At 54.5% G+C, this 27,127-nt stretch overlaps 1 protein-coding gene across 2 annotated transcripts in view; it reads left to right on the top strand.

The window, feature by feature from the left end:
• Positions 1-27,127, top strand: part of ZNF469 (zinc finger protein 469) — an 83,128-nt gene that overhangs the window by 20,123 nt on the left and 35,878 nt on the right. Inside the window, exon 2 of one of the 2 annotated variants that reach the window (XM_039696571.1) lies at positions 22,861-22,970. The gene's annotated coding sequence lies outside the window, so the exon portion shown is untranslated. Of the gene's footprint in view, positions 1-22,849; positions 22,971-27,127 lie in introns of those variants that run through there. The other variant, XM_039696572.1, reaches the window with a different exon arrangement.

The raw sequence follows: 27,127 nt of genomic DNA, 5'->3' as shown, positions 1-27,127 counted from the left end.
CCCAGCCTTCCCCACCCCCTGAGTGTTTCCCAGCTTTAAAACTGGGAATGGGCTTGGGATGGGAGGGTTGGTGGTCCCAAACATCCCCACGTGACCTTGGCAGAGGCTGTAAATCCACAGGATCACAGGTTCACCAAGGTTAGAAGAGAGCTCCAAAATCATTTGATCCAGCCTGGGACTGAGCCCTCACCAGGAGAGGCCACAGAAAGAATTCCTGTGGGAATGACTGGACCATAAAATCCTCACAAGTGGCAGCAAAGAAATTTGCTCCTGGCCTCTCATGCCTGCCCGTCTCCATCTGCTGCCCTTGGAGATGGGACACTGGTCTTGCTGGGACAGCAGCTGTGTCCAGGAGGGACCCGGATCCAGCATTTCCCAGCTTTGGGAATGAGCACAGGGCTCATAGCTCCTCTGCAGGCAACTCTTTGGAACCCAGGATTGAAAGGAGATACGAGGAAAACAGGCTGTGATGTCTCCTGCAGCCAGGCAGGATTTGTTCCATAAACCCCCACGTGGAAGGAGTCCTTTTTGAAGTGCTGCAACACTGCAGAGCTCTGGGGGAGATGTGGGGGCAGCAACAAGACCAAGACCCCTCTGCAAGGGGTGCTCACCTCATTAGGACACCCTGGAAGTTGTCCCTAAAACACCCCTGAGGATGGATTTTAGGGAAAAGGGTGGATGTGCTCCAAGACCTTGCTATTGCTGGAAGGGATTTCAGCCCCTGCTGCCCCGAGCTCGCACATCTGAGGAGAGCAACCCCAAACTGCAGGAGCCCTTCTCTCTCCCAGGTGCCACCTTGCCCTTTTTTGGGCTTATCCACCCCAAATTCCAAGGCTGGAGTTTCTCCCGTGCCCTCTTTGGAGGGACGAAGCTCCCAGATGAGAAGGCTCCAAGCTTTCCTGCGGTTTTCCAGCGCCACTGGGAGGCCGTGGCCGCCCAAAAGGAGCGGCCAGTATCAAACATCTGGGTCTGATATCTCTGTTTACCACAGGCTCATTGGGAGCCACATTCATGGCACGTGAAGTCATCTGGCGTCCTCTGGAGATGCTTCCCTGCTGCACAAAGTGGCTCCCTCGGATCCGCAGCGCTCCCGCCCCTCATCCCACTCTCCATCCCTTTGGCTGTGAGGACACGGAGGGGAAAAAAAAAAAAAAAAGCTGTGTTGATTTGAGCATTGTGTGAAAGTATTTTCCCATCGTTTTCCATGAAAAGCATGATTTAATTAACATTTTTAGATGTTTATTATTGAAGAAAGCCTGTGCTGCTGCCGCTGCCTGGGTTGGGTTTTTTTTTTTTTTTCCCTTTTCTCTTGGTTTTCCCCAACTTGTGTTTGTTATGAAAGAGTTGAGTCACATTCCGTGGGAGGGAGGGGGAAGGATGGATGGATGGATGGATGGATGGAGGGATGGATGGATGGATGGATGGATGGAGAGCACCCACTCATCCCAACCTGCTCCACCTGGGATTGTGTGGGGCATCAGCTTGCTGTGGTTGGTGTCCATGCATGGAATAAGTCAGGAATAACTTCAGATGGCCTTCAAATTCCCAGACTGGCTTTTTTTTCTGGGTGGTTACACTATCAGTGTGAGAAGCTCCATGGACCTTCTTCCCATGGTTATCGTGGAATCTGAGAATAGTCTGGGCTGGAAGAGACTTTCTGATCTGACACCTCTGGTTTAAGCAGCATTTCTTGGGATTTATGGCTTTTAAATCTCTGATTCTTGACTTTAGGAAAAGGAACTGTTAGGATACACATTTCCAAAGGGAGATCACCCAAACCCAGGAGAGGAATTGAGGTTGTGGTGAGGATCTGATGTCCTGACCTCAGCAGAGCTGCTGGGAAAAGGAGATTTTTAAAGATTTGGGACTGTAAGGGAGAGTGCCAACCTGACTCCTGATGGGATGTGAAAATCCCAGTGGACCAACTCCCTCCATCCATCCCAGCAGGTGAACTGAGGTGTCACCAGTGGCTTGGCAGTGGGGGTGGATCTCAGGGTGCCAAGAGATCTGTCCTAGCTCCAAGGAGTTATTTTCTAATTTTACAAAGGAAATGAAAACATAAACTTTGGTCAGAGGAGGTGTTCTCAAGTAAAAATCCCACCTAACCTCACTTCCTGGGAAAGCCCCTGTGGAGGTCATGGAGTGGGAGAAGGGGGTCCATTCCTGATCTCCTCTAAGCATGACTTGACCTGATTTTGAGGGTCCACAAAATCCTGTCCAGGTTCCTTTTGAGGATCCAGGAAACTCTGTCTGGGTTCCTGACTCAGTTCTCCTGGAGACCCCTTGGTCTCTAAGGAGGTTGGTGACAGATTTGTGCCTAAATTGGGTGCTGGCTCTTGAAACCAAGTATCATCTTCAGGTGAAAGGATTCAGATCTGGATCAGGGCTGTTTAGGGCCAAAAAAATCCCAAATTGAGGTTCACAGTCCATTTTTGTCACCAGGGCTCTGCCCAAGGAGGGGGTGGTGGTGGCTGCAGGTCTCATGTAGCAGTCCCAGGGATGGTTTTTTTGCTGCTTTGTGGCTTTGCTTGAGAAAAGAGAAAGAAAATCCATTTTTAGCCCTTTAAGCACATCCTTAACCTCACACCAGCTCCGGAGGCTCCCCCGCACCAGCGCTGGGGCTTTACTCATCAGGAAAGTAAACATGGGCTTTAGGGCTCTGAAACAGCTTAAATCCCAAAAAACCCGCCCTGGAGGACAGGGATAAACAGTGCTCCAATGTTATCGTTTGTGCAGGGGGTGCTGGACGCGGCCACGACCGCAAGAGTTCCTCCCCAGCCCGGGAAAGTGCCTGGGAGTTTGGCCGGGAGCAGCTGGAGCAGGGAGCGGATTTGTTTGGCATCATCTGCCCTTAAAACCAGCCCCCCCATCTTCTGGGGGGGCCCCATCTCAGGGGTGACTGCGGGGTGGCTCCGTCAGCAAGATGGGTTTGGAAAACTCCCTCTCCCAATGCTCCGATGCTCCGCAGCCCGCGCCGTTTCCAGAGGGTCCCAAAACGGGTCACAGTCAGCTCTGGCTGGGTGGGAGCTGATCCTGAGGAGGCCCTTGGACTCCATGTGGGATTTTGTGCTGGTTAATGGTAGGGCTGGATGGTCTTGCAGGTCTTTCCCAGCCAGAATGATTCTGGGATTCTCCTCCATGCATCAAACCTGCGCCGGGAGCTTGCGCTGCTCTGCTCCGGGAGACGCCGTAGGAAGCAGGGAAGGTGTGTACACATATTTATATCCCGGAAAAATCCCAGCCCTTGGAGGCTGGAATTGCAGAGGGGCCCTCTCCTTGTCTCTCTCTCTGGGGCTAAAGATAGCCCTGAGTGCAGCTGAGCCGTGAATCAGGAGGAAAAAATGTGGGTCAGCTCCTGAACGGAGCGGGGAACGCTCCCGGACTCGGCTGCTCCCGACCTCACTGTGCCGGGGAGGAATCCGGGCTCAGACCCCACTGCTGCTCCCAGTCCCACTCTGGAGGCTTCAGGAAAGGCTCCCAAACCCCTGGGATTGATGGGTTGTGAGGCTGGGGGCTGTTCCCTGGGGATGGAGTTGGTGCTGGGAGCGGGGATCCAAGTGGTTAAACCAGGAATTCCCAACCCATGGATGTGTGAACACGCGTGTGCTTGGTGTGACATCTGCATGTGCTGGGACAGGGTGACCACAGCCACGTGTCTGTGGACGCTCTGATGGTCACTCATGTCCATGGACACACTGATGGTCACACGTGTCCGTGTGTGCCCCCTGGCCATAGGAGCGAGTCCCACTTTTAAATCAATTTTTGTCCAGTCCCACCACTGCAAAATCCATCCCCGTTTTTCCTCATCAGAGAAAAACCCACTCTGGACTTGGAACCAGGCAGAATCCCAAAGGACAGGAAGGAGGCTGGAGCTGGGAGCCCTGGGAAGTGTCCCTGGCCCTGTCACACACTCTAGGTGTGCTCACAGAGGAGTTGCTCTATTTTTCCATGCTTTGCTTTCCCCTTTTCTATCCCAGGAGTGGGTTTCCCTCTTGAAGGCAGCTCCGCTCCCAAATACATGAGGAGGAGGATGAAGTGGCGTTTCTGGAGGGTGGCATCACCTGGGTCGTGGCTGGGTCACAAAATCATGGAATGCGTTGGGTTGGGTTGGGTTGGGTTGGGTCGGAAGGGACCTTAAGCTCATCCCATTCCCTGAGCCATGGGCAGGGACACGTCCCACCATCCCAGGTTGTTCCAAGCCCCTGGAATCCCACCTCCCCTTTGGAAGGGACATTTGCTGCCGTGCCACAGGTTAACGAGTGCCTGACCCACTTCACCCTCTCCCAAAACACACCAATTTCGGGCTGGCAATCCCATCCCCGCTTTCCCTCTCCCTCCGTCGCCGCTGGAAGGTCCCGGCAGAGCTCGGAGGTTGAGGAGACAAAACTGGGACGTGCTGGGAGCCATGACCTGCCAATCTGGGAGCAGGAATTGCCGTGGGCGAGCCGCTGCCTCTCGCTTGTGCTGCAGCTCGGCCGCCGCTGTCCCGAGGATTTCCATCTTCCCCAAGCCCCGGCGCCAGGAAATAGTTAACCACTCCAGGATTTTGATTAGCAGAGCCTTAAAGTCAGTAAAAAAGACAGTCGGGGAGAACTCTCAGGAGCATGCTAATGAAGTGAAGTCATCCGCACACAGCAGAGGAGTATCCATGCCTGCTCCACGCCGGAGGATTCCCGCAGCCCGGCGCAGGTGGAGCGGGGTCCCGCGGCTCGGCCGTCCCGACACCTTCGCTCCCCTCCCTTTGGATATTGCCACGCTTTCCCGGGGATATTTTTTTTTTTTTTTGGCCTCACTGGAGCTTAATGATATTTCCAGCTCGGCGGGAGCTGCGGGAAGACTGGAGATAGTGCAGAGAGAGGCTTGGAAAGGCAGCAAAGGCAGCTCCCGGCTCTGCGGGAAAGGTGAGGGCGTTCTCTTGGAAAATCCCTTCTTTTCTTGGGAAATCCCTTGGGTTTCTCTCTATCGCTGGCGCTGCTGGGGGTGGGGAAAGGGGGAAGCAAACGGTGCTGGCTGTGCAGCTGGAAAGTTTGGGAATAGGGGTCTGGGGGATGGAGATGTCCTGGCAGTGTCCAGGTACGGAGCTGCTCGGAGCAGCCGCCTTAGTCCCGCTTGGAAAAATCCCTGGGCAGTTTTTAGAGTGTTAAAAAACATCCTTCTGCTCTTTTGGGACTTTGCAAAGAAGCTGTGCAAAGGTTGGATCGTTTCTCTTGGGATCAGCGCCTCACAGGTCCTACCTTGGCTGTAAAAGTTGGATTTTTGGGAATAATTCAGAAACTTAGGACAGAGCAAAGTTTTACTTAAGCCTGAGGGCTAAACCCAGTAACTCCAGCGTGGCCAAATTCACGGTGGAGCTGATGAGTCGCCGGGGCTGTTTAATTTATGAGAAGTCCCCCCACGAAAACATTGCAGTTTTGTTTATGGGAAATGCAAGAAAAATATGCAGTCGAGGTTTTGCTCCTAAACAGCCGAGGTTAACCCGTTCAGGATGATGGTTCCAGGATTATTCCTGGGATAAGCTGAGCACAGATCACTTTCCAGCGGTTAGAAACGAGCTGGTGACTCAGTGGCTGCCTCGGGTTTAGCACTGTGCAGATCCTCAGTCTGGCTGTTCCCAAATTTTGTGTTTTCTGCCTCATGGAATTTTAATTTTCCTTTCGGAGAAGTGTCCAAGCTTGTGGCACAGCGAGGATTTCGAGGCAGGCAGAGAGGCAGCTCCTGGGTTTCGGAGATCTCCTGGAATACCCGGCTCCTCGCTGCAAAAATGCATCAGTGAAAAACAAAATCTGATTTTTTTCCATGTGGGGTTAGCAGGATATCAGCATTTACTGGATTTTTGGGCCTAGGCACTCCCAGCAGGGTTGGTGGTGACAGGATTACATTTTTAATCCTCTGTGGAAGCATCGTTTCCTCATATCCCAAAAAGTGAGAGTTACTCTAAAAGCAACATCTCTGTCCCAAAGCATAGCCCTGCAAACCCCATTCCTGGAAAACAGCTCAGTGTTCCCCTGCCATCCCGTGGGATCGCCTTCCTGGGAGGTTTGTCCCTTTTCAGGATCCCTGTGCTCCCAGGAAAGGCACTTTAAGGTGACATCTCTGCAACCCTGTGGTGGCAAGGCCGGTTTTGGGGAAGAGATTCTTCCCTGTGAGGGTGCCCAGAGCAGCTGTGGCTCCCCTGGATCCCTGGAAGAGCCCAGGGCCAGGCTGGACAGGGCTTGGAGCAGCCTGGGATGGTGGGAGGTGTTCAGGGTGGGACTGGAGAATCTTCAGTGTCCTTTCCAACCCCATTCTGGGATTCTGGAATTCCCTGTTCCTGGGTGATGTGTGCCATCTCCGTGCCACCCTCCCAGCCCAGCTTCCCTCTCCCAGCTCTGGGGGTGACCCTGGCATTCCCAAATCTGAGATTCCCCTGGTACGTCCTGCCTGATCCAGGCTCGTGGCTGCACCGAGCTGCCCAAGGAATGAGCGAAAATTCCCAATCCCTCCTTTTTTCGTGTGGGTAGGGTCTGGTCTCCACACTCAGCAGCGGGTCCAGCTGTGGCCAGCTGTGGGTGGCAAAGCCTGACCCCTGGGTCAGCTCCGGCTGCCTTTGGAGGGAGATGGGGGCACGTTTCAGGACCTGGAATGCTGGAACGCTCCTCTCCCCAACCAGCACACGGATTTTGTCCATCTCCCAAGCCCCGTTTCAGCTGGAGCTGCTCCATAACCTCCTGGTTGTGCATCCCATGAAAACATCCCGGTCACTCCTTGTGCCGTCGGGATTGCTCCTGCAGGACTCTGAAACCCAAAAATCATCCATGGGGAGCTCCCCGTGGGCTTCAAACCCTCTTGGAATGTCCCCCATCCCTTTTGGCCGGCGGTGCTTGGAGCAGAAAGGTGTTAAAGAGCCCGTGGCCACTACTAAGCAACAGTTACCAACAACCTCAGGCAAATAAAACGCGGGAGATGATGGAAACAGGGAACAGGGCCGCGTCCCTGGGTGAGTCAGGAGCGGGTGGCTGCTGCTCCCTGCTCCTTCCTCGATGACAGCATCCCCCGTGCAGCCCCCGGGGGCTGCAGATCCTGGGATATTTATGATGCTTTCACAGAAGGAGCGTTTCTCTGGCTGCTGGCAGAGCGGGAGTGAGGAGCTGGGATTTGCACGTTCCCGTCCTTTGGGCTGGGTTTGTAGGGCTGTTATGGGATGTTCCTGGTGCCATGTGCTCTTTTCATGGGAGTTTTGGGCTCCTTGAAGGTCATCAAGGCACCAGCCAAGAGGGAAGTGCAGGTGTGGAAGGAAGGGCGTTATCCCAGCGGTGTTTGACACAGATTCTCAAGGAATTCATCGCTCTGGAATAATTTTGGGGAGGCTCTTGCACATTTTTTCCAGAGAATTTGTGTCCGCCTCATCCCTAGTGTCCTAGGCCAGACTGGAGCAACCTGGGCTAGTGGGAGGTGTCCCTGCCCACGGCAGGGGTGGGATGGGATGAGCTTTAAGGTCCCCTCCCACCCAAACCAGTCCATGATTCTGTTCCACAGAATTCCCCCCACAGGGCTGAGTATTCCCAGGGAAATGCCTGGGCTGCGTCCAAAGGTGGGAAACCAGGAATCACTTGTGGAAGTGCCCATCCTGCTGCTGATTCCCACTCCAGGGAATACCAAGAGAGCACAAAACTGACATTTACTCAAAGCCTCTAAAAATCAGTGATTTTATCCCAAGGCAGCTTTCCCAGGATGGCCCTGCTGCTGCTGGAAGGGCTGGAAGCCACTGGAAAGGCATTTTCCATGGGCAGGTGGATTTATTTCAGCTCTGGGCTGCCATTCCCTAGCTCCATATAAACAACATCCATGGGCATTTGTCCGTCTGTCCCAGCCCATTTGCAGAGACATTCCCTGGATCTCCTGGAATGTTGTGCTCCCAGATTCTCCCAGGATTTGGGGCCAGCAAAGAAACATTGCTGGAGGAAAAGTGTCCATGCCAGGGCTGCTTCACCATCCTACAGGCTGTGCTGCAGGCTCTGACTTCCCAGTGATCCCAGCTGTGGGAAAAGGATGGATTTGGGCTGGTGGTGGGACCTGGCTGCTGCAGTGTGTGCTTGTGCCTTCCATGACACCCGTGCCCTCTCCAGGATGGAAACCTTGGGCTGTGCAGCGTGGCTGAGGCAGCAGAACCCAGCTCCTGCAGGAGCAGCAGAAAGTCAGGAAACCCCTGTGGCAGGGAAGTGCAGCTGCTTTTCCCAGCACCCTTCCAACACATCCCAGCACAGAGCCCGTTCCTCTCACCCTGGGAATTGCTGTCACTGCTGCTGCATTCCAGCATCCCCATCCTGCCACTCCTCACCTTCCCAGCCTCTGTCATCCCAAGAGCTGCAAAGAACCCCTGGAATTCCTGGCTGCACCTCCAGCTTTTCCTGGGCAGGCGACACTTGCAGAAAGGATGGAGATCTTTGTCCAGGTGCCTCTGGAGCTGTTTTCCTTTGCCCTCCACCCTCTGGCATCAGTGACAGGCACGAGGACTTGGCTGAGAGGTGACATCACTGCAGGACGTGGCACTGCCCGATGTCCCGGGGGGTGGGCCAGGCTTGGAGGGGCCTCTCCTGGAGCTTCCACCTCTCCCTGGGAAGGACAGGGAGTAGGAGACAGACCCAGCACAGGGGCTTGGTTCAGAGTGACCCCAGCGCTGTGAGATGTGCTCCTCTGGGAAATCAGGGTGAGGGGATGCAAAGCCCTTGGAAGCTTCTGGTTTTGTGGGAATTTGGGGTGGCATCGCTCCGGGTGCTCCGCAGGGAATGGGGGGCAGAGGTGGCCACACCAGCATGGCCCTGTCCCCTCAGAGCTGCATCCTTTGGGATCACAAGCAATCCCTGGGAGCACCCAGCACATCACAGGAGCTTCTTTCCCTCCGAGATGAGGAATTTCTGCCATGCCAGAGGGAAATCCCCTTATCCTGGTGACATTCCTGCTGCTCCAGAGCCTCAGTGCCCACAGATCCTGCAGAATGCCAGCCTGGGAAGTGCAGGTCCATGGGATCAGCTCACAGGATGGATCTCTGCATCCCTGGGTGTTCCACCCTCGTGTGTCCCATCCTGGCATCCTAAACACAATTCCTGTGTCTGCATCCATGGCCTGGTGCACCTTTCCCAAAGCATCCCAACTTTCCTCCTCGCTTCCAGGCTATAGGGAAACATGCATTTGCAAGAGCTGGAGTTCTGTCCCTTGCCTTGATTAAAAGGGAATGGAAGGAGAGGCTTTCGCTTGGGTTTATCCTAATTAAAGTGCGGGATAAAGCTTGGGATCACCGTGGCACCACTCTCCTCCGTTCCCAAAGGATTCCTGAGAATGCCAGCCTGGGAAGTACAGGTCCATGGGATCAGCTCACAGGATGGATCTCTGCATCCCTGGGTGTTCCACCCTCGTGTGTCCCATCCTGGCATCCTAAACACAATTCCTGTGTCTGCATCCATGGCCTGGTGCACCTTTCCCAAAGCATCCCGACTTTCCTCTTCCAGGCTCTAGGGAAAAATGCACTTGCAAGAGCTGGAGTTCTGTCCCATGCCTTGATTAAAAGGGAATGGAAGGAGAGGCTTTCGCTTGGGTTTATCCTAATTAAAGCGCGGGATAAAGCTTGGGATCACCGCGGCACCGCTCTCCTCCGTTCCCAAAGGATTCCTGGGGGGAACATGGGCCAGGGAGGCTCCCGAGCAGGTTTTGGACAGCAGCCGGCGTTTTGGGGCGGGAAGCTGAAATCCTGGAGTACAACATCGCCACCTGTTTGCCACACGAGAACGTACAGCGGGAAAAATCCCGGCCGGATGGATCCCACCGGGATGCACGGCGGTCGGGATGATCCCGGCCAGGAGCGACCCCACGGGGATGGATCCCAGCAGGATCAGCTCCAGCAGAAAGAGCCCCTCAGGACACAGCCCACCGGGACCAATCCCTGGGACAGCCCCAAATCAGGATGAGTCGTATCAGGGTGCAAACATCGGGATGAATTCCATTGGGATTGCTCCATCTGGATGCACCCCATCAAACATCCCTCCACCAGGCTGCATCCCATCAGGGATCAGCTCCAGCAGAAAGAGCCCCTCAGGACACAGCCCACCGGGACCAATCCCTGGGACAGCCCCAAATCAGGATGAGTCGTATCAGGGTGCAAACATCGGGATGAATTCCATTGGGATGCTGCTCCATCAAACATCCTTCCACCAGGCTGCATCCCATCAGGATATATCCCACCAGGATTCAGCCCCACCAGGATTCATTCCCATCAGGGTATATCCCACCAGGATTCATCCCATGAGGATAAATCTCACCAGGATTCAGCCCCACCAAGATAAATCCCACCAGGATTCAGCCCCATCAGGATAAATCCCACCAAGATTCAGCTCCATCAGGATAAATCCCAGCAGGTTGTATCCCATCAGGATATATCCCATCAGGATTCAACCCCACAAGGATAAATCCCACCAGGATTCATCCCATCAGGATAAATCCCACCAGGATTCAGCCCCATCAGGATATATCCCATTAGGATTCATCCCATCAGGATGTATCCCACCAGGATTCAGCCCCACCAGGATAAATCTCACCAGGATTCATCCCATCAGGATAAATCCCATTAGGATTCATCCCACCAGGATGTATCCCACCAGGATTCAGCTCCATCAGGATAAATCCCACCAGGATTCATCCCATCAGGATAAATCCCATTAGGATTCATCCCATCAGGATGTATCCCACCAGGGTACAACCCCATTGGGATAAATCCCACCAGGGTGCATTCCATGGGACAGCTTTCCGTCTGGAGAGCATCAGGATGAAAACTCAAAGTTCAGGGTCACCCTCGTGTCATGGGGAGTCACTGAAACCCTTTAGAGCTTCCAGATAAAATCCCAGAATTATTTGGGTTGGAAGGACTTTAAAGCCCCACCAGTGCCACCCCTGAATGGCAGGGACACCTTCCACCATCCCAGGCTGCTCCCAGCCCTGTCCAGCCTGGCCTTGGGCACTGCCAGGGATCCAGGGGCAGCCACAGCTGCTCTGGGCACCTGTGCCAGGGCCTGCCCACCCTGCCAAGGAGGAATTCCTCCCCAAAATCCCATCTATCCCTGCCTTCAGGCAATGGGAAGCCATTCCCTGTGTCCTATTGCAACAAGCCCTGCTAAAAAGTTGGGATATTTTGGATACGTGGCAATAAACCGAGGATCCTCCCATGGTTTGTCCATGGGATTTTGTCCTCCTTCCCCTCAGAGCTCAAAGCTGCTCTGTGCCAGCACAGCACGTGCAGGATATTCCAACCCTTGGCACAAACCCCCCATGCTCCCCCCGTTCCCATGGACAACGTGCTCATGGATTAAGTGTCAGGCTTTTGTTTGAAAGAAGCCTTCAGGAAAATGACTCCACGAGACCTCTGTGTGTTTAAATTTGTCAGGATTTGAAATATTTGGATTCTGTGGATGAGCCCGGACATTTAATGGGCAGCCCTTGAATGGAAAGCTCTGGCTGCTGCAGGAGGGAACTGTGTGCTCATCCCCACAAACTCTGGAAAATGGGAATGGGCTGATGGGGATTGTTCATTAATGGGGATTTATGGCACAAATCCGCTACTGTTTGGTCAGGACAAACAGCCCCAAGTGGGATTTTAGGGCTGGGAAAGCAGCCCTGGGGCTGGGGCTGCTTCCCAGCTGCTCACAGAGGGCTGAATTCCCTCTTCAGGGAATAGCTGGAGCCAAGAAGCTCCAGGATTTGGTGTAGGAAGCAGAAATAAGGCCAGGTTCATGGATTGGGGTCCTTCACCTGCGCTGTGTTTTCTCCCGGGAAGTTTTGGTTGGAGAACTCACTCCTGGTGTTCCCTTTGCTGTTTTTGCTCTGAAGATGTGTCAGTGTTTATCTAAACACAAATAATTCCGTGCCTGGGCTGGTCCTGGCCCAGCTGCTGGGGGGTGGATGTCCTGCTCCCCTGGGAACAGCCCCGGGGATGTGCTGGGTTCTCCTGGAGCTCTGCAGAAACATCTCAGAAGGGTCTGGGATTTGGGCTGGGGGGCACCGTGGGGGAGGACAGGGCAGGGCCGTGGCCATGGAGGGACTTCTGGGGCAGCAGAGCCCAAAAGTGGCTCAGTCTCTACCTCCAGATTCCCAAGTGGGTTTTGGGTGGCTGAAATAACCTCGTCTCCATCCATTGGGATGGATCCATAGATATGTTCTCTCTTGGTTTGGAACTCCAGGAATACTGGCCAAAGCCATGTTCCAGATTGTTTTCCCAACATTTCTGCTGGCATTGGGTCTGTGCCAGCGGAAATGGGGCATTTCTGGGCAAAGCAGCACCAACTCCCTTCCTCTTCCCACCACCGAGGTGTTTCACCCCTGAGGGTGTCCTCATTCCTTTCCCAGTCCCCATTCCCTATGAAAAGCATGGGATGGGTTGGGTAGGGTTGGGTTGGGTTGGGTTGGGTTGGAAGGGACCTTAAAGCTCTTCCAGTTCTAGCCCTGACACCTTCCCCTATCCCAGGTTGCTCCAATCCCATCCAACGTGGCCTGGGACACCTCCAGGGATGGGAACCCCAAAGCTCCCTGGGCACTTCCAATCCCTGACCCCCTTTCCATGCAGAAATTCCTCCTGATGTCCGACCTGGCTCTCCCCTGGCACAGCCTGAGGCCACATCCTTTTGTCCTGTCAGAACTTTGTCCCCTTCTGCCTCCCACGGGTGGCCCTGGGGCCGTGTGCTGGCCCTGCAGGTGACAGCTGGGGACAGGCAGGGCCGTGGTGGGGCTGGAGCTGCTGGGAGGTTCTTGGGAGCTGTTTGTGTGGAGCTGGAATTGTTCTCCCCACGCTGGTTGTTGTTATGCAAAGCCAAGTCCTAAAAAAATACTGAATTTCCTCTGCCATAATTTGGAGGAAAAGCATTTCTCTGGAATTCTGCAGCGACTGGGGGCTGTCCCTCCTTCCTGAGCACCCCAGGGTGGGAATGAAGTCTGTGCAGAGCAAAGACCCAGACCAGGGCACAAACCACCTTCTCCTCCTCCTCTTTTTATGGTTTTTTAACCCTCCAGCAGCTCAAAACCCTCTGAAAAGCTGCTTTTGATTCACATACTCCAAAAAAATTCAGACTGAGCCACTGTGGCTCCAATAAAACTTTAAAGAGGGTCTGGACTTGGTGGTGGGAAGGAGCTGGGATGGAAATGGGAATGAAGGAAAGCCTGGTTGGTGTTAGGAGAAATTTGGGGAAGCTCCTGGCTGTGGTGACATCGGGGGATGCAGCAGGACTGGATGGGCTGTCCCAAGTCCCCAGAGCATCCCTGCTCCAGCTCTGGATCAGCCATGAGCCATCCAGAGTGGCTCTGGATGATCCCTGCAGGACTGGGACACGGCCAGGTCCAGGACAGAAGGAAGAGGAAGGTGCTGCTCCCTCCTCATTGCTCCTGTTCAACTCCAAACACAGGAAAAGAAAGGAGAGGGATTGAATTGCAGCCAGGTTCGGGGGGATGGAGGCAGGAACGGGCTCGGGGCTGCAGGTGACACCCTGGAGGTTTGTTTGGAAGTGATGGAGCTGGAAAACCCAGGATTAACTGGTTGATTGGAGATGGAAAAGGACAGTCAGTCCTGTGGCTGTGCCAGGCACAACCCTGGAATCAAGAGCTGGAAGCTGTGGTGGCACCTCCGGGCAGGTGACCCCGTGGTGGCCAGAGGGTGCCAGGCTCCAGGACACCCTGCCCCGGGGAGGTGCTGCCTCACTCCTGCAACATTCCCAGCTTTTCTTTTCCGAGGTCACTCCAGATGTCCCTCAGGAATCCCAGAGCAAGATATAAATCCCAAAGTGGGGACAGCTCTGCCGTGGAATCGATGCTGAACCCTTGGCAAAGGTGGCTCCTGCCAGTGCCAGCGGTCACCTGGAGCCACCTGTGGCACAGGATCTGCATGCCAGCAGCCCTGGGGACACGGGGAGGGAGCAGGAGCTGGGTCTGGCTGAGCCCCATCCTGGCTGGATGCTGCAGAGCATCCCTTCATCCCACGGGCACAGGAGAGGGTTGGCACCGTGCTGCCGCCTCTGTGGTGCTTGTTCTGGCACAATCCCAATCTTCCTGCGCCTCAACGGCCCGAAAACGGAGCCCTGGAGCTTCACATGTGTGAGATCAGACCTGTACCATGCCCTGGAGTGTCACATGTGTGAGATCAGACCTGTACTGAGCCCTGGAGTGTCACATGTGTGAGATCAGACCTGTACTGAGCCCTGGAGTGTCACATGTGTGAGATCAGACCTGTACTGAGCCCTGGAGTGTCACATGTGTGAGATCAGACCTGTACTGAGCCCTGGAGTGTCACATGTGTGAGATCAGACCTGTACTGAGCCCTGGAGTGTCACATGTGTGAGATCAGACCTGTACTGAGCCCTGGAGTGTCACATGTGTGAGATCAGACCTGTACTGAGCCCTGGAGTGTCACATGTGTGAGATCAGACCTGTACTGAGCCCTGGAGTGTCACATGTGTGAGATCAGACCTGTACTGAGCCCTGGAGTGTCACATGTGTGAGATCAGACCTGTACTGAGCCCTGGAGTGTCACATGTGTGAGATCAGACCTGTACTGAGCCCTGGAGTGTCACATGTGTGAGATCAGACCTGTACTGAGCCCTGGAGTGTCACATGTGTGAGATCAGACCTGTACTGAGCCCTGGAGTGTCACATGTGTGAGATCAGACCTGTACTGAGCCCTGGAGTGTCACATGTGTGAGATCAGACCTGTACTGAGCCCTGGAGTGTCACATGTGTGAGATCAGACCTGTACTGAGCCCTGGAGTGTCACATGTGTGAGATCAGACCTGTACTGAGCCCTGGAGTGTCACATGTGTGAGATCAGACCTGTACTGAGCCCTGGAGTGTCACATGTGTGAGATCAGACCTGTACTGAGCCCTGGAGTGTCACATGTGCAGGGTCAGACCTGTTCTGAGCCCTGGATGCCTGGGGCATTCCTGCAGGAAGGGGACAGCAGCCTGGGAGCAGGGACAGCGACACAGTGCTGGCATTCACCCCCCAATGCCATCGGGGCACCAGCAGGGTCCCACATCCCCCCAGACCAAGCAGGAGCCCGGGGATGGGGCAGAGCTCTGGGGCCTCCCCCCGGTGCCCCCGGCAGTGCCCCCAAATCCCAGAGGCACATCCCCCCGGCCGTTCCCAGCTCCGCTGTTCCCGCTGCCGGGCACGGCTGGAGCGGTTTTGGCTCAGCAGGAGCAGGGGCCGGGCGAGCTTTGCTTGTTTTCATTCCAGCCCCAAAGGAAGCTCGAGAGCAGCCGTGGCTCCGTGTCCCCATCCCAAATCCGCACGTCCCGGCCGGGCCAGCACAGCCAGCAGCAAAATGCTCACGTTGGAGGAGCAGCTCCAGCTGGGAGAGCCCGGGGACAGCAGCCAGATCCCAATCCCAGTCACACCCAGCAGCCAGATCCCAATCCCAGTCACACCCAGCAGCCAGATCCCAATCCTGGGAATCCAGCAGCCAGATCCCAATCCCAGAGTATCCAGCAGCCAGATCCCAATCCTGGGGAATGGTACATCCCTGACCTTGTGCCTCAGTTTCCCCATCCATAAAGTGGGAATGCTGGCTCTGGCACATCCCTGGCCTTGTTTCCCCATCCATAAATTTGGAATGCTGGGTCTGGCACTTCCTTGGTTTATGCCTCAGTTTCCCCATCCATAGATTGGGAATGCTGGGTTCATACCCAGCCTGGCTGGCACGCCCTTGGCCTCGTGCCTCAGTTTCCCCATCCATAAATCGGGAATGCTGGGTTCATACCCAGCCAGGCTGGCACGCCCTTGGCCTCGTGCCTCAGTTTCCCCATCCATAAATCGGGAATGCTGGGTTCATACCCAGCCAGGCTGGCACGCCCTTGGCCTCGTGCCTCAGTTTCCCCATCCATAAATCGGGAATGCTGGGTTCATACCCAGCCAGGCTGGCACACTCCCGGCCGTGCTGCTCCATCCAGGCCTGACCTACTTCCCTCCAGCAGAACTTTCTGCTCCACTTACCTGACCCAGCACCTTTTTGTTTGCCTAAAGCCGGGAACGTTTCCCCTCACACAGGGGGAATGTTTGCTGCAGACACAAACCTCTGCTCTGTGCATCCCTGGAGGAGCCCAGACCCCTTTTCCCACTGCAGAATCCACCCTGGAAAGCTGCCACGCTTGGCTTTGCCCCCTTTTCCCCCTCGCCTCTGCTGGTGCCGGGACAGGGAGGAGAAAGGTGACATTGTTCCATCCTGGAAGCTGCAGCAGCATCCCAGCTCCCGGGCTCTGTGGCTGCCTCAGTCATGGATGTTTGCATATGTTAAAAATATTTAGTCCAGTGCTAAAAAAAATATTATCCCCGAGCTTTTGGGGCCAGCTGAGCATAATGGCACCTATGTGTCCGTGGGGCGGCGTTGGGAGGCACACAGGGCTCCTCTTTGCCATCCTGGGCTGCAGCAGGGATGCTGGGAGTGATCCTGGGGGTGCTGGGAATCCTGCTCTCCCCTGGCAGAGGGGTCTGGGGCTGGGGGGATGCAGCAGGGATATTGGGAGTGGTTCTGGGGGTGCTGGGAATGCTGCTGTCCCCCTGGCAGAGGGGTCTGGGGGCTGCAGCAGGGATGCTGGGAGTGATCCCAGAGCTGCTGGGAATGCTGCTCTCCCCTGGCAGAGGGGTCTGGGTCTGGGGGGCTGCAGCAGGGATATTGGGAGTGATCCCAGAGCTGTTGGGAATGCTCCTCTCCCCTGGGAGAGGGGTCTGGGGGGATGCAGCAGGGATATTGGGAGTGATCCTGGGGGTCCTGGGAATGCTGCTCTCCCCCTAAGAGAGGGGTTTGGGGCTGGGGGGATGCAGCAGGGATATTGGGAGTGATCCCAGAGCTGCTGGGAATGCTGCTCTCCCCTGGCAGAGGGGTCTGGGGCTGGGGGATCTTGCTGGGGCAGTGGGGTGTGCAGGGCAGGGGGGATGAAAGGTCAGACAAAGGTGTTGGCTCCAGGAAAAAGCAATAAAATCTGGGCTCAGCGCTGAGCTCCCAGCTCCCTGCTCCCCAAATCCATGGATGCAGGCCATGGAGGGGAGGGCTGAGACCTCCCCAGCTCCTTCCACCCCCTGCCAGCCTCACCCAGGCTTTGCCTGCAGGTACCCAGAACTTCTGGGAATGGGGAGAAGCTTCCAGCTGAGTTTGACAGAAAGAATTCCAGGACGGCTGAGAGTGTGGGAGGGAAAACATTTCCCCGTAGTAATCTCCCGGTGAGGAGCAGGAGAAAGGAGCGTGTGGAGTTTGTTCTGGCTGCAGGAGGGAGACAACAGCGAGCGAGGCCGCGGCATTTTTGTGCGGCAGCACTAAGGGATCATTTCCTCGGCTTTTTTCCCTTATATATTTATTTTTCAAGCAGGGAAAAAAGAGCTGGAGGAGGGCGTGGAGGTGAAATAATCCTGTCTGGAGAGCGTGAAGGGATCATTATACCCCGTCCTTCGGCTTTTTTGGAGCTTTTTCCCCCCTTTTCCGAGGGTTCTGGGAGCAGCCTGCGGACACTGCGGCCATTCATGGCTCGGCTGGGGGTGTGTGGGGCGCGTGGCCGGGCGGGAGACGGGAATAATTCCTGCACAATGTGGAGCAGGGAAAAATAGGCCGGTTGTCTGAGGTGGATGGAGCTGGATGTATGGAAGTGTGAGAGCATCAATGCAGCCATTTATGAGCGGAGCTTTTTCCCCCCTGAATAAACTCCACAGCTCCGAGAAAAAATGTAAATGTTCGGGAGCCCTCGGAGACGGAATTGCAGGGAAAAATAAGGACAGCTTTCAGGGCTGGGAGAAGGGCCTCCTGCAGCCCCCCACTGCTGCTCCAGGGATTATTTTCCCCCCCTTCCTGCAGCTCCTCCGTGGTTCTCCCTGTCCCCACTTTAAGGGAGTTGTGTCCCGGTGTCCCAGGGAACGTTCCCCGCCCGCTTTGGAGCTGGGGAATTCCTCGGTGAAAGGTTCCATTCATCCCTGCCCTGCTTCCCTCTGCACTCACCACACCCTGGGCCTCTGCTCTGCTTGCAGAGCTGCATTCCCAGATGGAAGCCTGGAAGGGCTGGGAAGGGATGCTCCAACTCTGTCCTGGCAAAGGGATAATCCCCCTGCCTTGGTCCTGCCAAGGTCCTGATTTCCAGCCTGGAGCTGCTTGGATTGGGGGTTTGAGGTGCCTGGGAGAGTAAGGAAATGGGGAAGATGAGTGGTTTTGGAGCTGCCTCCAAAATTCCCATCCATGACTGGATGGGCTTGGAGCAGCCTGGGACAGTGGAAGGTGTCCCTGCACATGGAATGGGATGAGCTTTCAGGTCCCTGCCAGCTCAAACCAGCCCGGAATTCCACAAATCAACCCCTGGGATGGATCCTCAGCCCCTTCCTTGGAACCATCTCACTCCAGTGGTGGGAACATCCTGGAGGAGCAGAGAACCAGGAGGACAAATGCTGATCTCGTGGCAGTGAAGCTGCAAAGCCCCTGTCCTGCAGCAGCCTCTGGATAAACGGGATCAAATCAGAGGGAAAATGTTCCATATGAGCCAGCACTGCAGTGCACTCACGGTGGATAATTAATACGTTATTATAATCAATTTAAAATTACACGCCCAGCTGTACTTGGAAAACATTTTCAAGGATAAGGTGGAGATGGTTTTGAGCCCACCTGACTCCTTGGAAATTCCCACATGAGTTAGATGAGCATGGAAGAAATTCCATGTGCCAAGGACCAGGGCATTTCCATCCTGCATCCAAAGCTGATGGGGTCATCACCCCTCTGGGGGAAAAAACCACAATTCCTTGGGAAACAGGGAATTCTGAGGCCTCCAGAGGGTGGTGTGGGCGTTCTTTGAGTGCAGTTTTTAAGGAATATTTCTTGGTGAGGTGATTCCTGCAGGAAAAGGCTCCTGGGCTGGATTTCTGATCCATGAGGAAGGTCCTGGCCGAGGCAGAGGGAGCAGGGCTGGGAAGGGGGGACTCAGCCCAGGGATTTTGGTGTGCACAAGGAGAAGCTGCTCTGGGGCAATCCCATGAGGGATCAACCCAAATCCCTGGATCCAGTGTGGCTGGGAAGGGGGGACTCAGCCCAGGGATTTTGGTGTGCACAAGGAGAAGCTGCTCTTGGGCAATCCCATGAGGGATCAACCCATGGATCCAGTGTGAACTTTAAACTGCATCATTTTGCCCTCGGAACGAGGCTTCCAAAAATATCCAGAATCTGGAGCCAAGACCCAGGGCAGCCCCAGAGTTCCTCTGGATTTACCTCAGGAGCGTTTTCCCCTCCTCCATCCCTGCTCCTGGGTGGGAGTGCTCCATTCCCAGGGATATTTGCTAAAATCCAGCCCAGGGTACCTTTTTCCTGGAATATCTGTGATGGATGCATGGATTTGCTGTTCAGGGCATGGATTGGGATGTTTCCCTCAAGGAAAAATCCCAGCTGTGTTGAACTTTGAGAAGAAGCTAAACCAGTGCAGCACTGGGGGGTACTGGGAGAACTGGGATGCCACCAGCAGCATCCAGGAGTGTTCCCCCATGGAGAGCTTGGGATTGTTGGGATGTGCTGGAGGCAAAGTGGGAGAAAAAAAGAATATTTTAGTTCTGGGTTTCATCCAAAATAGGCCTTGGATGGAATTGCAGAGGCTTTGGATCTGAAAGAGTGGCTCTAATTTTATAGATTTATTTTTAATATATATTTTTTCATATATATACCCCATGTATTATACAGACCATATATAAAAACCCTATATATATTATATATATATATTTCCATATACATCATAGATTATATTCACCATATTTTTCAGTGTTTCCACACATCATCTGTTATCTAGATCTTGTATTTTTAATATATTTATTTACACACAGCCCATATTTCTAGAGGGGACTGGAGAGCAATCCCAGGGATCAGAGTTTTCCATGTCCCAGCCATATCCCAGAGATGCCAGGAAATGTTTGCTCTCTTGTGGGGCTGGAAAACACCAGAAAAGAGGGGGAAAAGAAGTTGTGAAACTCCCAATAATTAAATGTGAGCAGTTCAAACCCAGTGAGGAGTTGGTGCATCCCAGTTATCACCATCAAAAATGGCCTTTTCCAAGGATTCCCAAGGATTCCCAAGGATTCCCAAGGATTCCCAAGGATTTCTGCAGCCGCTGCTGTAAATAGGGATCTGCTCTTCCAGGGCCTTGGATGGACTCCAGGCCAGGGGTTTGATTGCAATTGCACTCGATTAAAGGAGGGCTCTCAGTGCTGAGGGAGTGCTGGGAACACTCTGGGAATACCCCGGGAACACTCTGGAGATATTCTGGGAATACCCTGGGAATACCCTGGGAAATACCCCAGGAATACTCCAGGAATACTCTGAGAATACTCCAGGAATACTCTTGGGAATACCCTGGGAATACACTGGGAATGCCCCGGGAATGCTCTGGGAATACTCTTGGAATGTCCTGGGAATACTCCGGGAATGCTCTGGGAATACTCCAGGAATACCCCAGCAATACTCTTGGAAATACCCCAGGAATACTCTGGGAAATACCCTGGGAATACTCTGGGAATGCTCTGGGAATACTCTTGGGGATACTCTGGGAATACACTGGGAATACCCTGGGAATACTCTGAGAATACTCCAGGAATGCTCTTGGGAATGCTCCGGGAATACCCCAGCAATACTCTAGGAATACCCTGGGAATACTCTGAGAATACTCCAGGAATACACTGAGAATACTCCGGGAATACTCTTGGGAATATCCTGGGAATACTTTGGGAATACTCCAGGAATACTCCAGGAATATCCCTGGAATACCCCAGGAAGACAGCACTGTGATGGATGCGCTGAGCCCGGAGTCAAACATTCCATATTTCACAATTATTCCACCCATTTACCCTGAGATGGGGGGGACCTCCCAGCCCCTCCTGCCCAGGGAGCATTCCTGGCGTTTCCCCGGCGGGCTCTGCTGCCAGGGGTGGCTCTGGAGTGACTCCGGAGCCGCGGGATGAGCTCCTTTGATATCGGAGCCGGGGCTGGCCGCGCTCCCCGCTCGGGCAGCGCTTGGGAAGCGTTGCCAGCAGAGCCGCTCTTCCAGAGGGGCCTGGAAATGCAATCCGTGATCTGATAGTTGGGAGCAGCTTTTTTAATTAAGGCTCTGGCCAGGGGCTGGCTGGGGAGGGGGGGTTGTCCCCGGGGTTTGGCACATCCCGGCCTCTGGCACCCTGGGCAGCTCCAGGGCTCACTTTTCCTCTGGTGTCACATTTGGAATGAAGCCTTTTTGCCCCCTTCTAGCCACTTTTCCTCTCTTTTCTGTCCCCTGTTTTCACCCTTTTCTATTTCCCCCCCCCTCCTTCCTATGCCCTTTTTATCCCATTTCCATTTTCCCTTTTCTGTACCAATTCCCCCCTTTCTGTTCCTTTTCCCCCCTTTCTTTCATTTCCCTTTCCCCCTTGTATCCCACTTCCCTCCCTTTCTGGCACCTTTATTTCCCTTTCCATTCTTTTCCCTGGCTATCCCCATTTCTTCTTTCCCCTTTTCCTTCTTTCCTTTTCTCTCTTTCCATTCCTCTTTATTCCTTTCCCCTTTATATCCCTTTTTCATCCTTTTCCTCCCCCTCTATCCCTTTTTTCACCCTTTTCCATCCTTTCCCTGCTTTTCCACCCTTTTTTCCTCTTTCCTTTTCTACCCTTTCCCTTTTCCCTCCTTCCCTCCCTTCCCTCCCTCACCCCTCTTTAACCTTTTCCCTTTTCTAACCTGTTTTTATTCCCCTTTCCCTCCTCTTTATATCCTTTGCCTTTTCCCCCCTTCCTACCAAATTTTTCTTTCTCTTTTTCACCTTTCCTACCCTTTTCCCCTCTCCCTTTCCTCCTTTCCTACCGCTTTTTTCTCCCTTTCCCTTCCCCCCTTTCTACCCTTTCACTTTTTCCTTTTTTCCATTTTTCCCTTTTCTACCAATTTTTCTTTCCCATTCCCTTTCCCCCTTTATACTCCTTCCCTTTTACCCCCTTTTTTCCCTTTTCTACCTATTTTTTCTTTCCCTTTTCCTCTTTCCCTTTTTTTATCCAGTTTTCCCTTCCCCCTCCTTATTCTACCCTTTTCCCCTTTCCCTTTTCTACCCGATTCTTCTTTCCCTTAACCTTTCCCTTTCCTCCCTGTTTTTTCCCTCCCTTCCCTTTCCCTCTTCCCTTTTCTCCCTTTTTTTTCTTTCCCTCCATCTCTTTCTCTTTTCTCCCCATTTTAACCTTTCCCTTTCCTCCCTGTTTTTTCCCTCCCTTCCCTTTCCCTCTTCCCTTTTCTCCCTTTTTTTCTTTCCCTCCATCTCTTTCCCTTTTCTCCCCATTTTTTCTCCCTTCCTCTTTCCCTTTCCCCCTTCTCTTTTCTCCCCATTTTTTCTTTCCCTTTACCTTTCCCTTTCCCTTTCCCTTTCCCTTTCCCTTTCCCTTTCCCTTTCCCTTTCCCTTTCCTTTTCCCCCTTCCCTTTCCCTTTCCCCTTTCCTCCCCATTTTTTCTCTCCCTTCCCTTTCCCCTTTCCCTTTACTCCCCATTTTTTCCTCTCCCTTTCCTTTTCCCCTTTTCCCTTTCCCCCCATTTTTTCTCTCCCTTTACCTTTCCCACTTTCCCTTTTCTCTCCATTTTTCTTTCCCTTTTCCCTTTTCCTTTCCTCCCCATTTTTTCTCTCCCTTTCCCTTTCTTCTTTTCCCTTTTCTCCCCATTTTCCCTCCCTTTCCCCTTCCCTTTCCCCCCCGGCCGGTGCCGGAGCATTCCCGGTCTCCTGCGCTCCTCTCCTTCTCCCGTATCCCAACTTCTGTGCGCTACTGGCTGGTGCCGCGCGAGGGGCGTGAGCAGCTCCGTGCCTGTGGTCAGTGATGAAGACTTTCTGCTCTTTTCATCCCCGCAGCACGGAGCCACCGCTCAGGGCCAGCCGGCAGCTCCTAATTCCCGACTTTCGCCTTTTCCAGCCCCTTTCCAGCAGAATGCAGCCTTCCCCTCCGGCCGCCTGATGATGAGGTGAGTGAATTCCCTTTTCCAGCGCCGCTTTGCTGCCTGATGTCATAAAAGTGGGATTTTTTTACCTCGGGGGAAGCCTGGGGGGAAGGGGAATGTGCTCTTTGCCACACGTCGCTGCTGGGGGTTCACTCCAGCGCTTTCCCAGGGTTTCTTCCCCTCGGCATTCCCGGCTGGAATCTCCTGCATTTCCCTCTGCAGACACAACTTTTCCCCCCGCTTTCCCCCCTCTCTGCCTCATTCAATGACTCAACGAGGTTTGTCACAGTTAAAAAATGATGCTCTTTGCTCAAACTATTCGGGATATTTGTGTCATCCCAGAACTTGCGGAGGAAAATCGCTGCCATTCCCATTCCTCCCTCCCGGGGCCGAAGCTGCCCCCGGGCCCCCGCTCGGGGCTGCTGCTGCTCCCGGGCCCCCCCGGCCGCTCTTGGCCGCTGTCACCGCCCGCCACCGTGCCACCCCTGCCGGGAAAGTGTCGCCCGTGCCCCGGCGGAGCCACCCCTGGCAGAGCAGGAGTTAATCCCACCCCCCCTTTCCCCCCTCCCTCGACTTCAGCTGCAAAAAATATGAAGTGAGGATGGATCCGCTCATCTGCGGAGCAGAGAAGTTGCTTTGATGTCGGTCCTGCTGTCGGTCCTTCCTTCCCCTCCTTCCCCCCTTAACCCTTCTGCCGGTGCCTGCCTGGAATTGCGGCCCCTCAGCCCCGGGAATTCCGTGTGCGTGGCAGGGGGGACAGGCGGGGGGCTGAAATTTCCTTTTTATTCGCCACCCCATTCCCGGGATGCACATCCCCCGGGAGCGCTGCGGGGACACCGGGGACAGGGGAGGGGGTGGCCTTGTCACCTGTGGTGGCCCGGGAGGGCTGAGCTCGGAGGTGTTGGGTGTTGTCGGGGTGGGATTTTTCCTTGGGGGGTGATTTCAGGGGGTTTTAACCCCATTTTTCCGCCGCTGGAGAAAAGCGCCGCTGCCGCTTTAAGGCAGAAGTGTCCCTTTAAGTGACTTTCCATTTGCTGTTTTGGAGAGCCGAGAATTCGGTTTCCCAGATTTCCTCTGAGTTGTGTGCAGGAGGCAGAGGGAGTTAAAAATGACTCGGGGAGCCTTCAGTAACTGAGAGGCAGAGGAGAAAAAAAAGGGGGGGAAATGATGTGTAGGGCATCAACTGAGATTTGGGGGGGTGGGAAAGATTTAGGGAAGGAAATAAAAGAGATTTAGGGAAGAAAATAAAGGAGATTTAGGGAAGGGAAAAGGTATCTGCTACTGTTTCCATTTGGCTTCCTGATGTTGCTCCCAAATCCCTGCCTGGGCAGCAGGGAAATGGGATATACAGGGAGCTGGGAGGATGCAGCACCCCGGGTACCCAGGGGTTAACAGCCCTCACCAGCTGGGGAGCATCATAAATCGCAGCCGTTCCCCAAATTAAATCACACTTTCTTTTCCTGATGTTTGCCCTAGGAAGGGTGAAAAAAATAAAAACGAAAATTAGGAAAGGAGGAAAAAGAAGAGGAAGGAGGGGGAAAAAAAGCCCCTAAATAAATAATCGGCCTGGAAGGGGCTGGGGAAGGCTCTGGTTCCTCAATTAGCTGGGAATTGCCTTCTCCCGACCAACGGAAGGCAGCAGCGTGTTTGAGCCTTGGATTTGTGGAGCTCTCTCCAAGTGCCAAGTCTGGTTGTGCGGGACTGTGGAGGGGTAGGTGGAGGAATCCGAGCGGCTCGGCTCCCTTAACCCCTTCGGAGCCGCGCGGAGCTGGGAACGCGGCCGGGCAGCGCCACAGCCGGCGGTGGCTCCGCGGGGAGGGAGGGGATGGGCAGCGGGGAGCTCGGGAGAGGCCATTCCTGCAGCTGGGAATTCACCTGCGCGGCTGGAGGAGCGCCGGTGGGCTGGGCTGGTGTCACCGACACTCACTGGGGACACCTGGGGACACAGAGGGGTCTGGGGAGGAGCGGAAGGTCAGGGGGTATCCCTGTGCATGGAGGAGAAGCTCAGGGATTTTGGGATTATGGAAAGGTTCAGGGGGTATCCATGATCCCCATGCATGGGAGGGGAAGCTCAGGGATTTTGGGGATGAGCAGAAGGTCAGGAGGTATCCATGATCCCCATGCATAAAAGGGGAAACTCAGGGATTTGGGGATTATGGAAAGGTTCAGGGGGTATCCATGATCCCCATGCATGGGAGGGGAAGCTCAGGGATTTTGGGGATGAGCAGAAGGTCAGGGGTTACCCCCGTGCATGGAAGGGGAAGCTCAGGGATTTGGGAATGTGCAGAAGGCCAGGGCGAATCCATGATTCCCATGCCTGGAGGAGAAACTCAGGGATTTGGGGATGAGCAGAAGGTCAGGGGGTATCCCTGCATATGGAAGAGGAAGCTCAGGGATTTGGGGATTATGGAAAGGTTCAGGGGGTATCCATGATCCCCATGCATGGGGGGAGGAGCTCAGGGATTTTAGGGATGAGCAGAAGGTCAAGGGTATCTCTGATCCTTGTGCATGGAAGAGAAGCTGAGGGATCTTGGGGATGAGCAGAAGAAGATCAGGGGGTATCCATGATCCTTGTGCATGACAGGGGAAGCTGAGGGATTTTGGGAATGTGCAGAAGGCCAGGGCGAATCCATGATTCCCATGCCTGGAGGAGAAACTCAGGGATTTTGGGGATGAGCAGAAGGTCAGGGGGTATCCCTGCATATGGAAGAGGAAGCTCAGGGATTTTGGGATTATGGAAAGGTTCAGGGGGTATCCATGATCCCCGTGCCTGGGAGGGGGAGCTGGGGGTTGTGCTGCCCACATCCAAGGCGTGTGGTCCACATCCCAAATTGGCAAATCACGACAGGAATTGCTTTGGGCACCCAGTTTAAATTCCCACTCAGGCACGGGAAAGGTTTCCTGTCTCTCCTGAAGAAGGGCAGATGGAAAGGGGACTGGATGAGTCCTGGAGGGAATGGCCAGTGCTGTTCCTTGTCACTCAACACCCACTCGTGTGGATGTGGCTTCCTGGGGAGCCTGAGCCTGTTATCCCAAACACAGCAGGGATTGGTGCCTGTGGAGAGGCAGCAGCCTGGCCACGAGACCCCACGGGGTTGTTTGGGGTTTCCCTCTGAATCCCAGCTGCTGGAATGTGGGAATTCCTGCAACAGTCACTGCTGGGGGCTGTGTGTGGTCAGCTCAGCCAAGGGTCCACAAGGCCTGGAGCAGAATTCCCTGTGACACCTGGGATCTGTGTCCCCCCTCTCCACATCCAAGCAGCATCCAAGCCCAGGTGTGGAGATCCAGAGCCAGGATTGTGGGAAACAGGGGCAGCAGGATGGCTGGGAGATGGTTTGGGTGGTGTGAGGATTGCCCGGTGTGGGTTCCCAGGACTGTAGGCACAGATTTGGGTGATTGTGAGTGGGGCTGGCCCAGCCCCATCCCAGGGCACAGCTGTGAGCAGCACTGGCAGCAGCGAGCCAGGAGTGCCCAGGGGTGCCCAGGAGCAGAGGGCACACAGGGCATGGACGTGAGGGGATGAAAGGCTGGGCTGCAGGACAGCAGGAGCAGATGCCAGGAGCTTTCTGCTGTGCTGTTCCTCTGTTTGGGTGAGTGCTTAACGCCTTCTGGAATGTGTGGTGGCACCCTGTGTGTCCTGGCCATCTCGGCTGTGACACAGGATAGCGGCCACCAGGGATGGGCTTCCCTTTGGACCATCTCCTGAGGGCACCAGGATCTGCTGCCTCCGGCTTTGGAACAGAGAATCCATGGATCAAACCCTGTGGAAGAGGCTCAGAGCCAGAACCTGAAGTATCCCAGAAGAGGACAGGTCGTTCACATCCAGGAAAGCCATCCAGTTTTTATCCCAGCTCCAGCTGCAAAGGGAATTTCCAGCCCAGAGTTTTGGATGCAGTTAGTGAAGAGCACCCCCACGAGCAGGGTCCTGCCTGGGGCTGCTCCCTCACCATTCCCTGTGGGATGCACTGAGACACCGGGATGGACAAACCCAGTGTGGGATGGACTCTGCTCACCCCCTTCTCCGGGATCCTGCTCCGTAGGGATGGGATCCAGCAGGGCCTGGCGCTGTCCCCTGTGTTTTCCTTTGGGTTTGAATCTGTTTTCTTTGGGATTAAGGGTTGGTTCCTGGTCAGCTGTCGCCGCTGGGGCGGGAAGCGGGGTCAGGAATGCGGCACGGGGCT

Source organism: Passer montanus, unplaced genomic scaffold (genome assembly GCF_014805655.1).
Source record: "Passer montanus isolate IOZ18808 unplaced genomic scaffold, ASM1480565v1 scaffold98, whole genome shotgun sequence".
Classification (NCBI taxonomy): Eukaryota; Metazoa; Chordata; class Aves; order Passeriformes; family Passeridae; genus Passer; species Passer montanus.
This window is presented reverse-complemented; position numbering and strand designations above follow the sequence as displayed.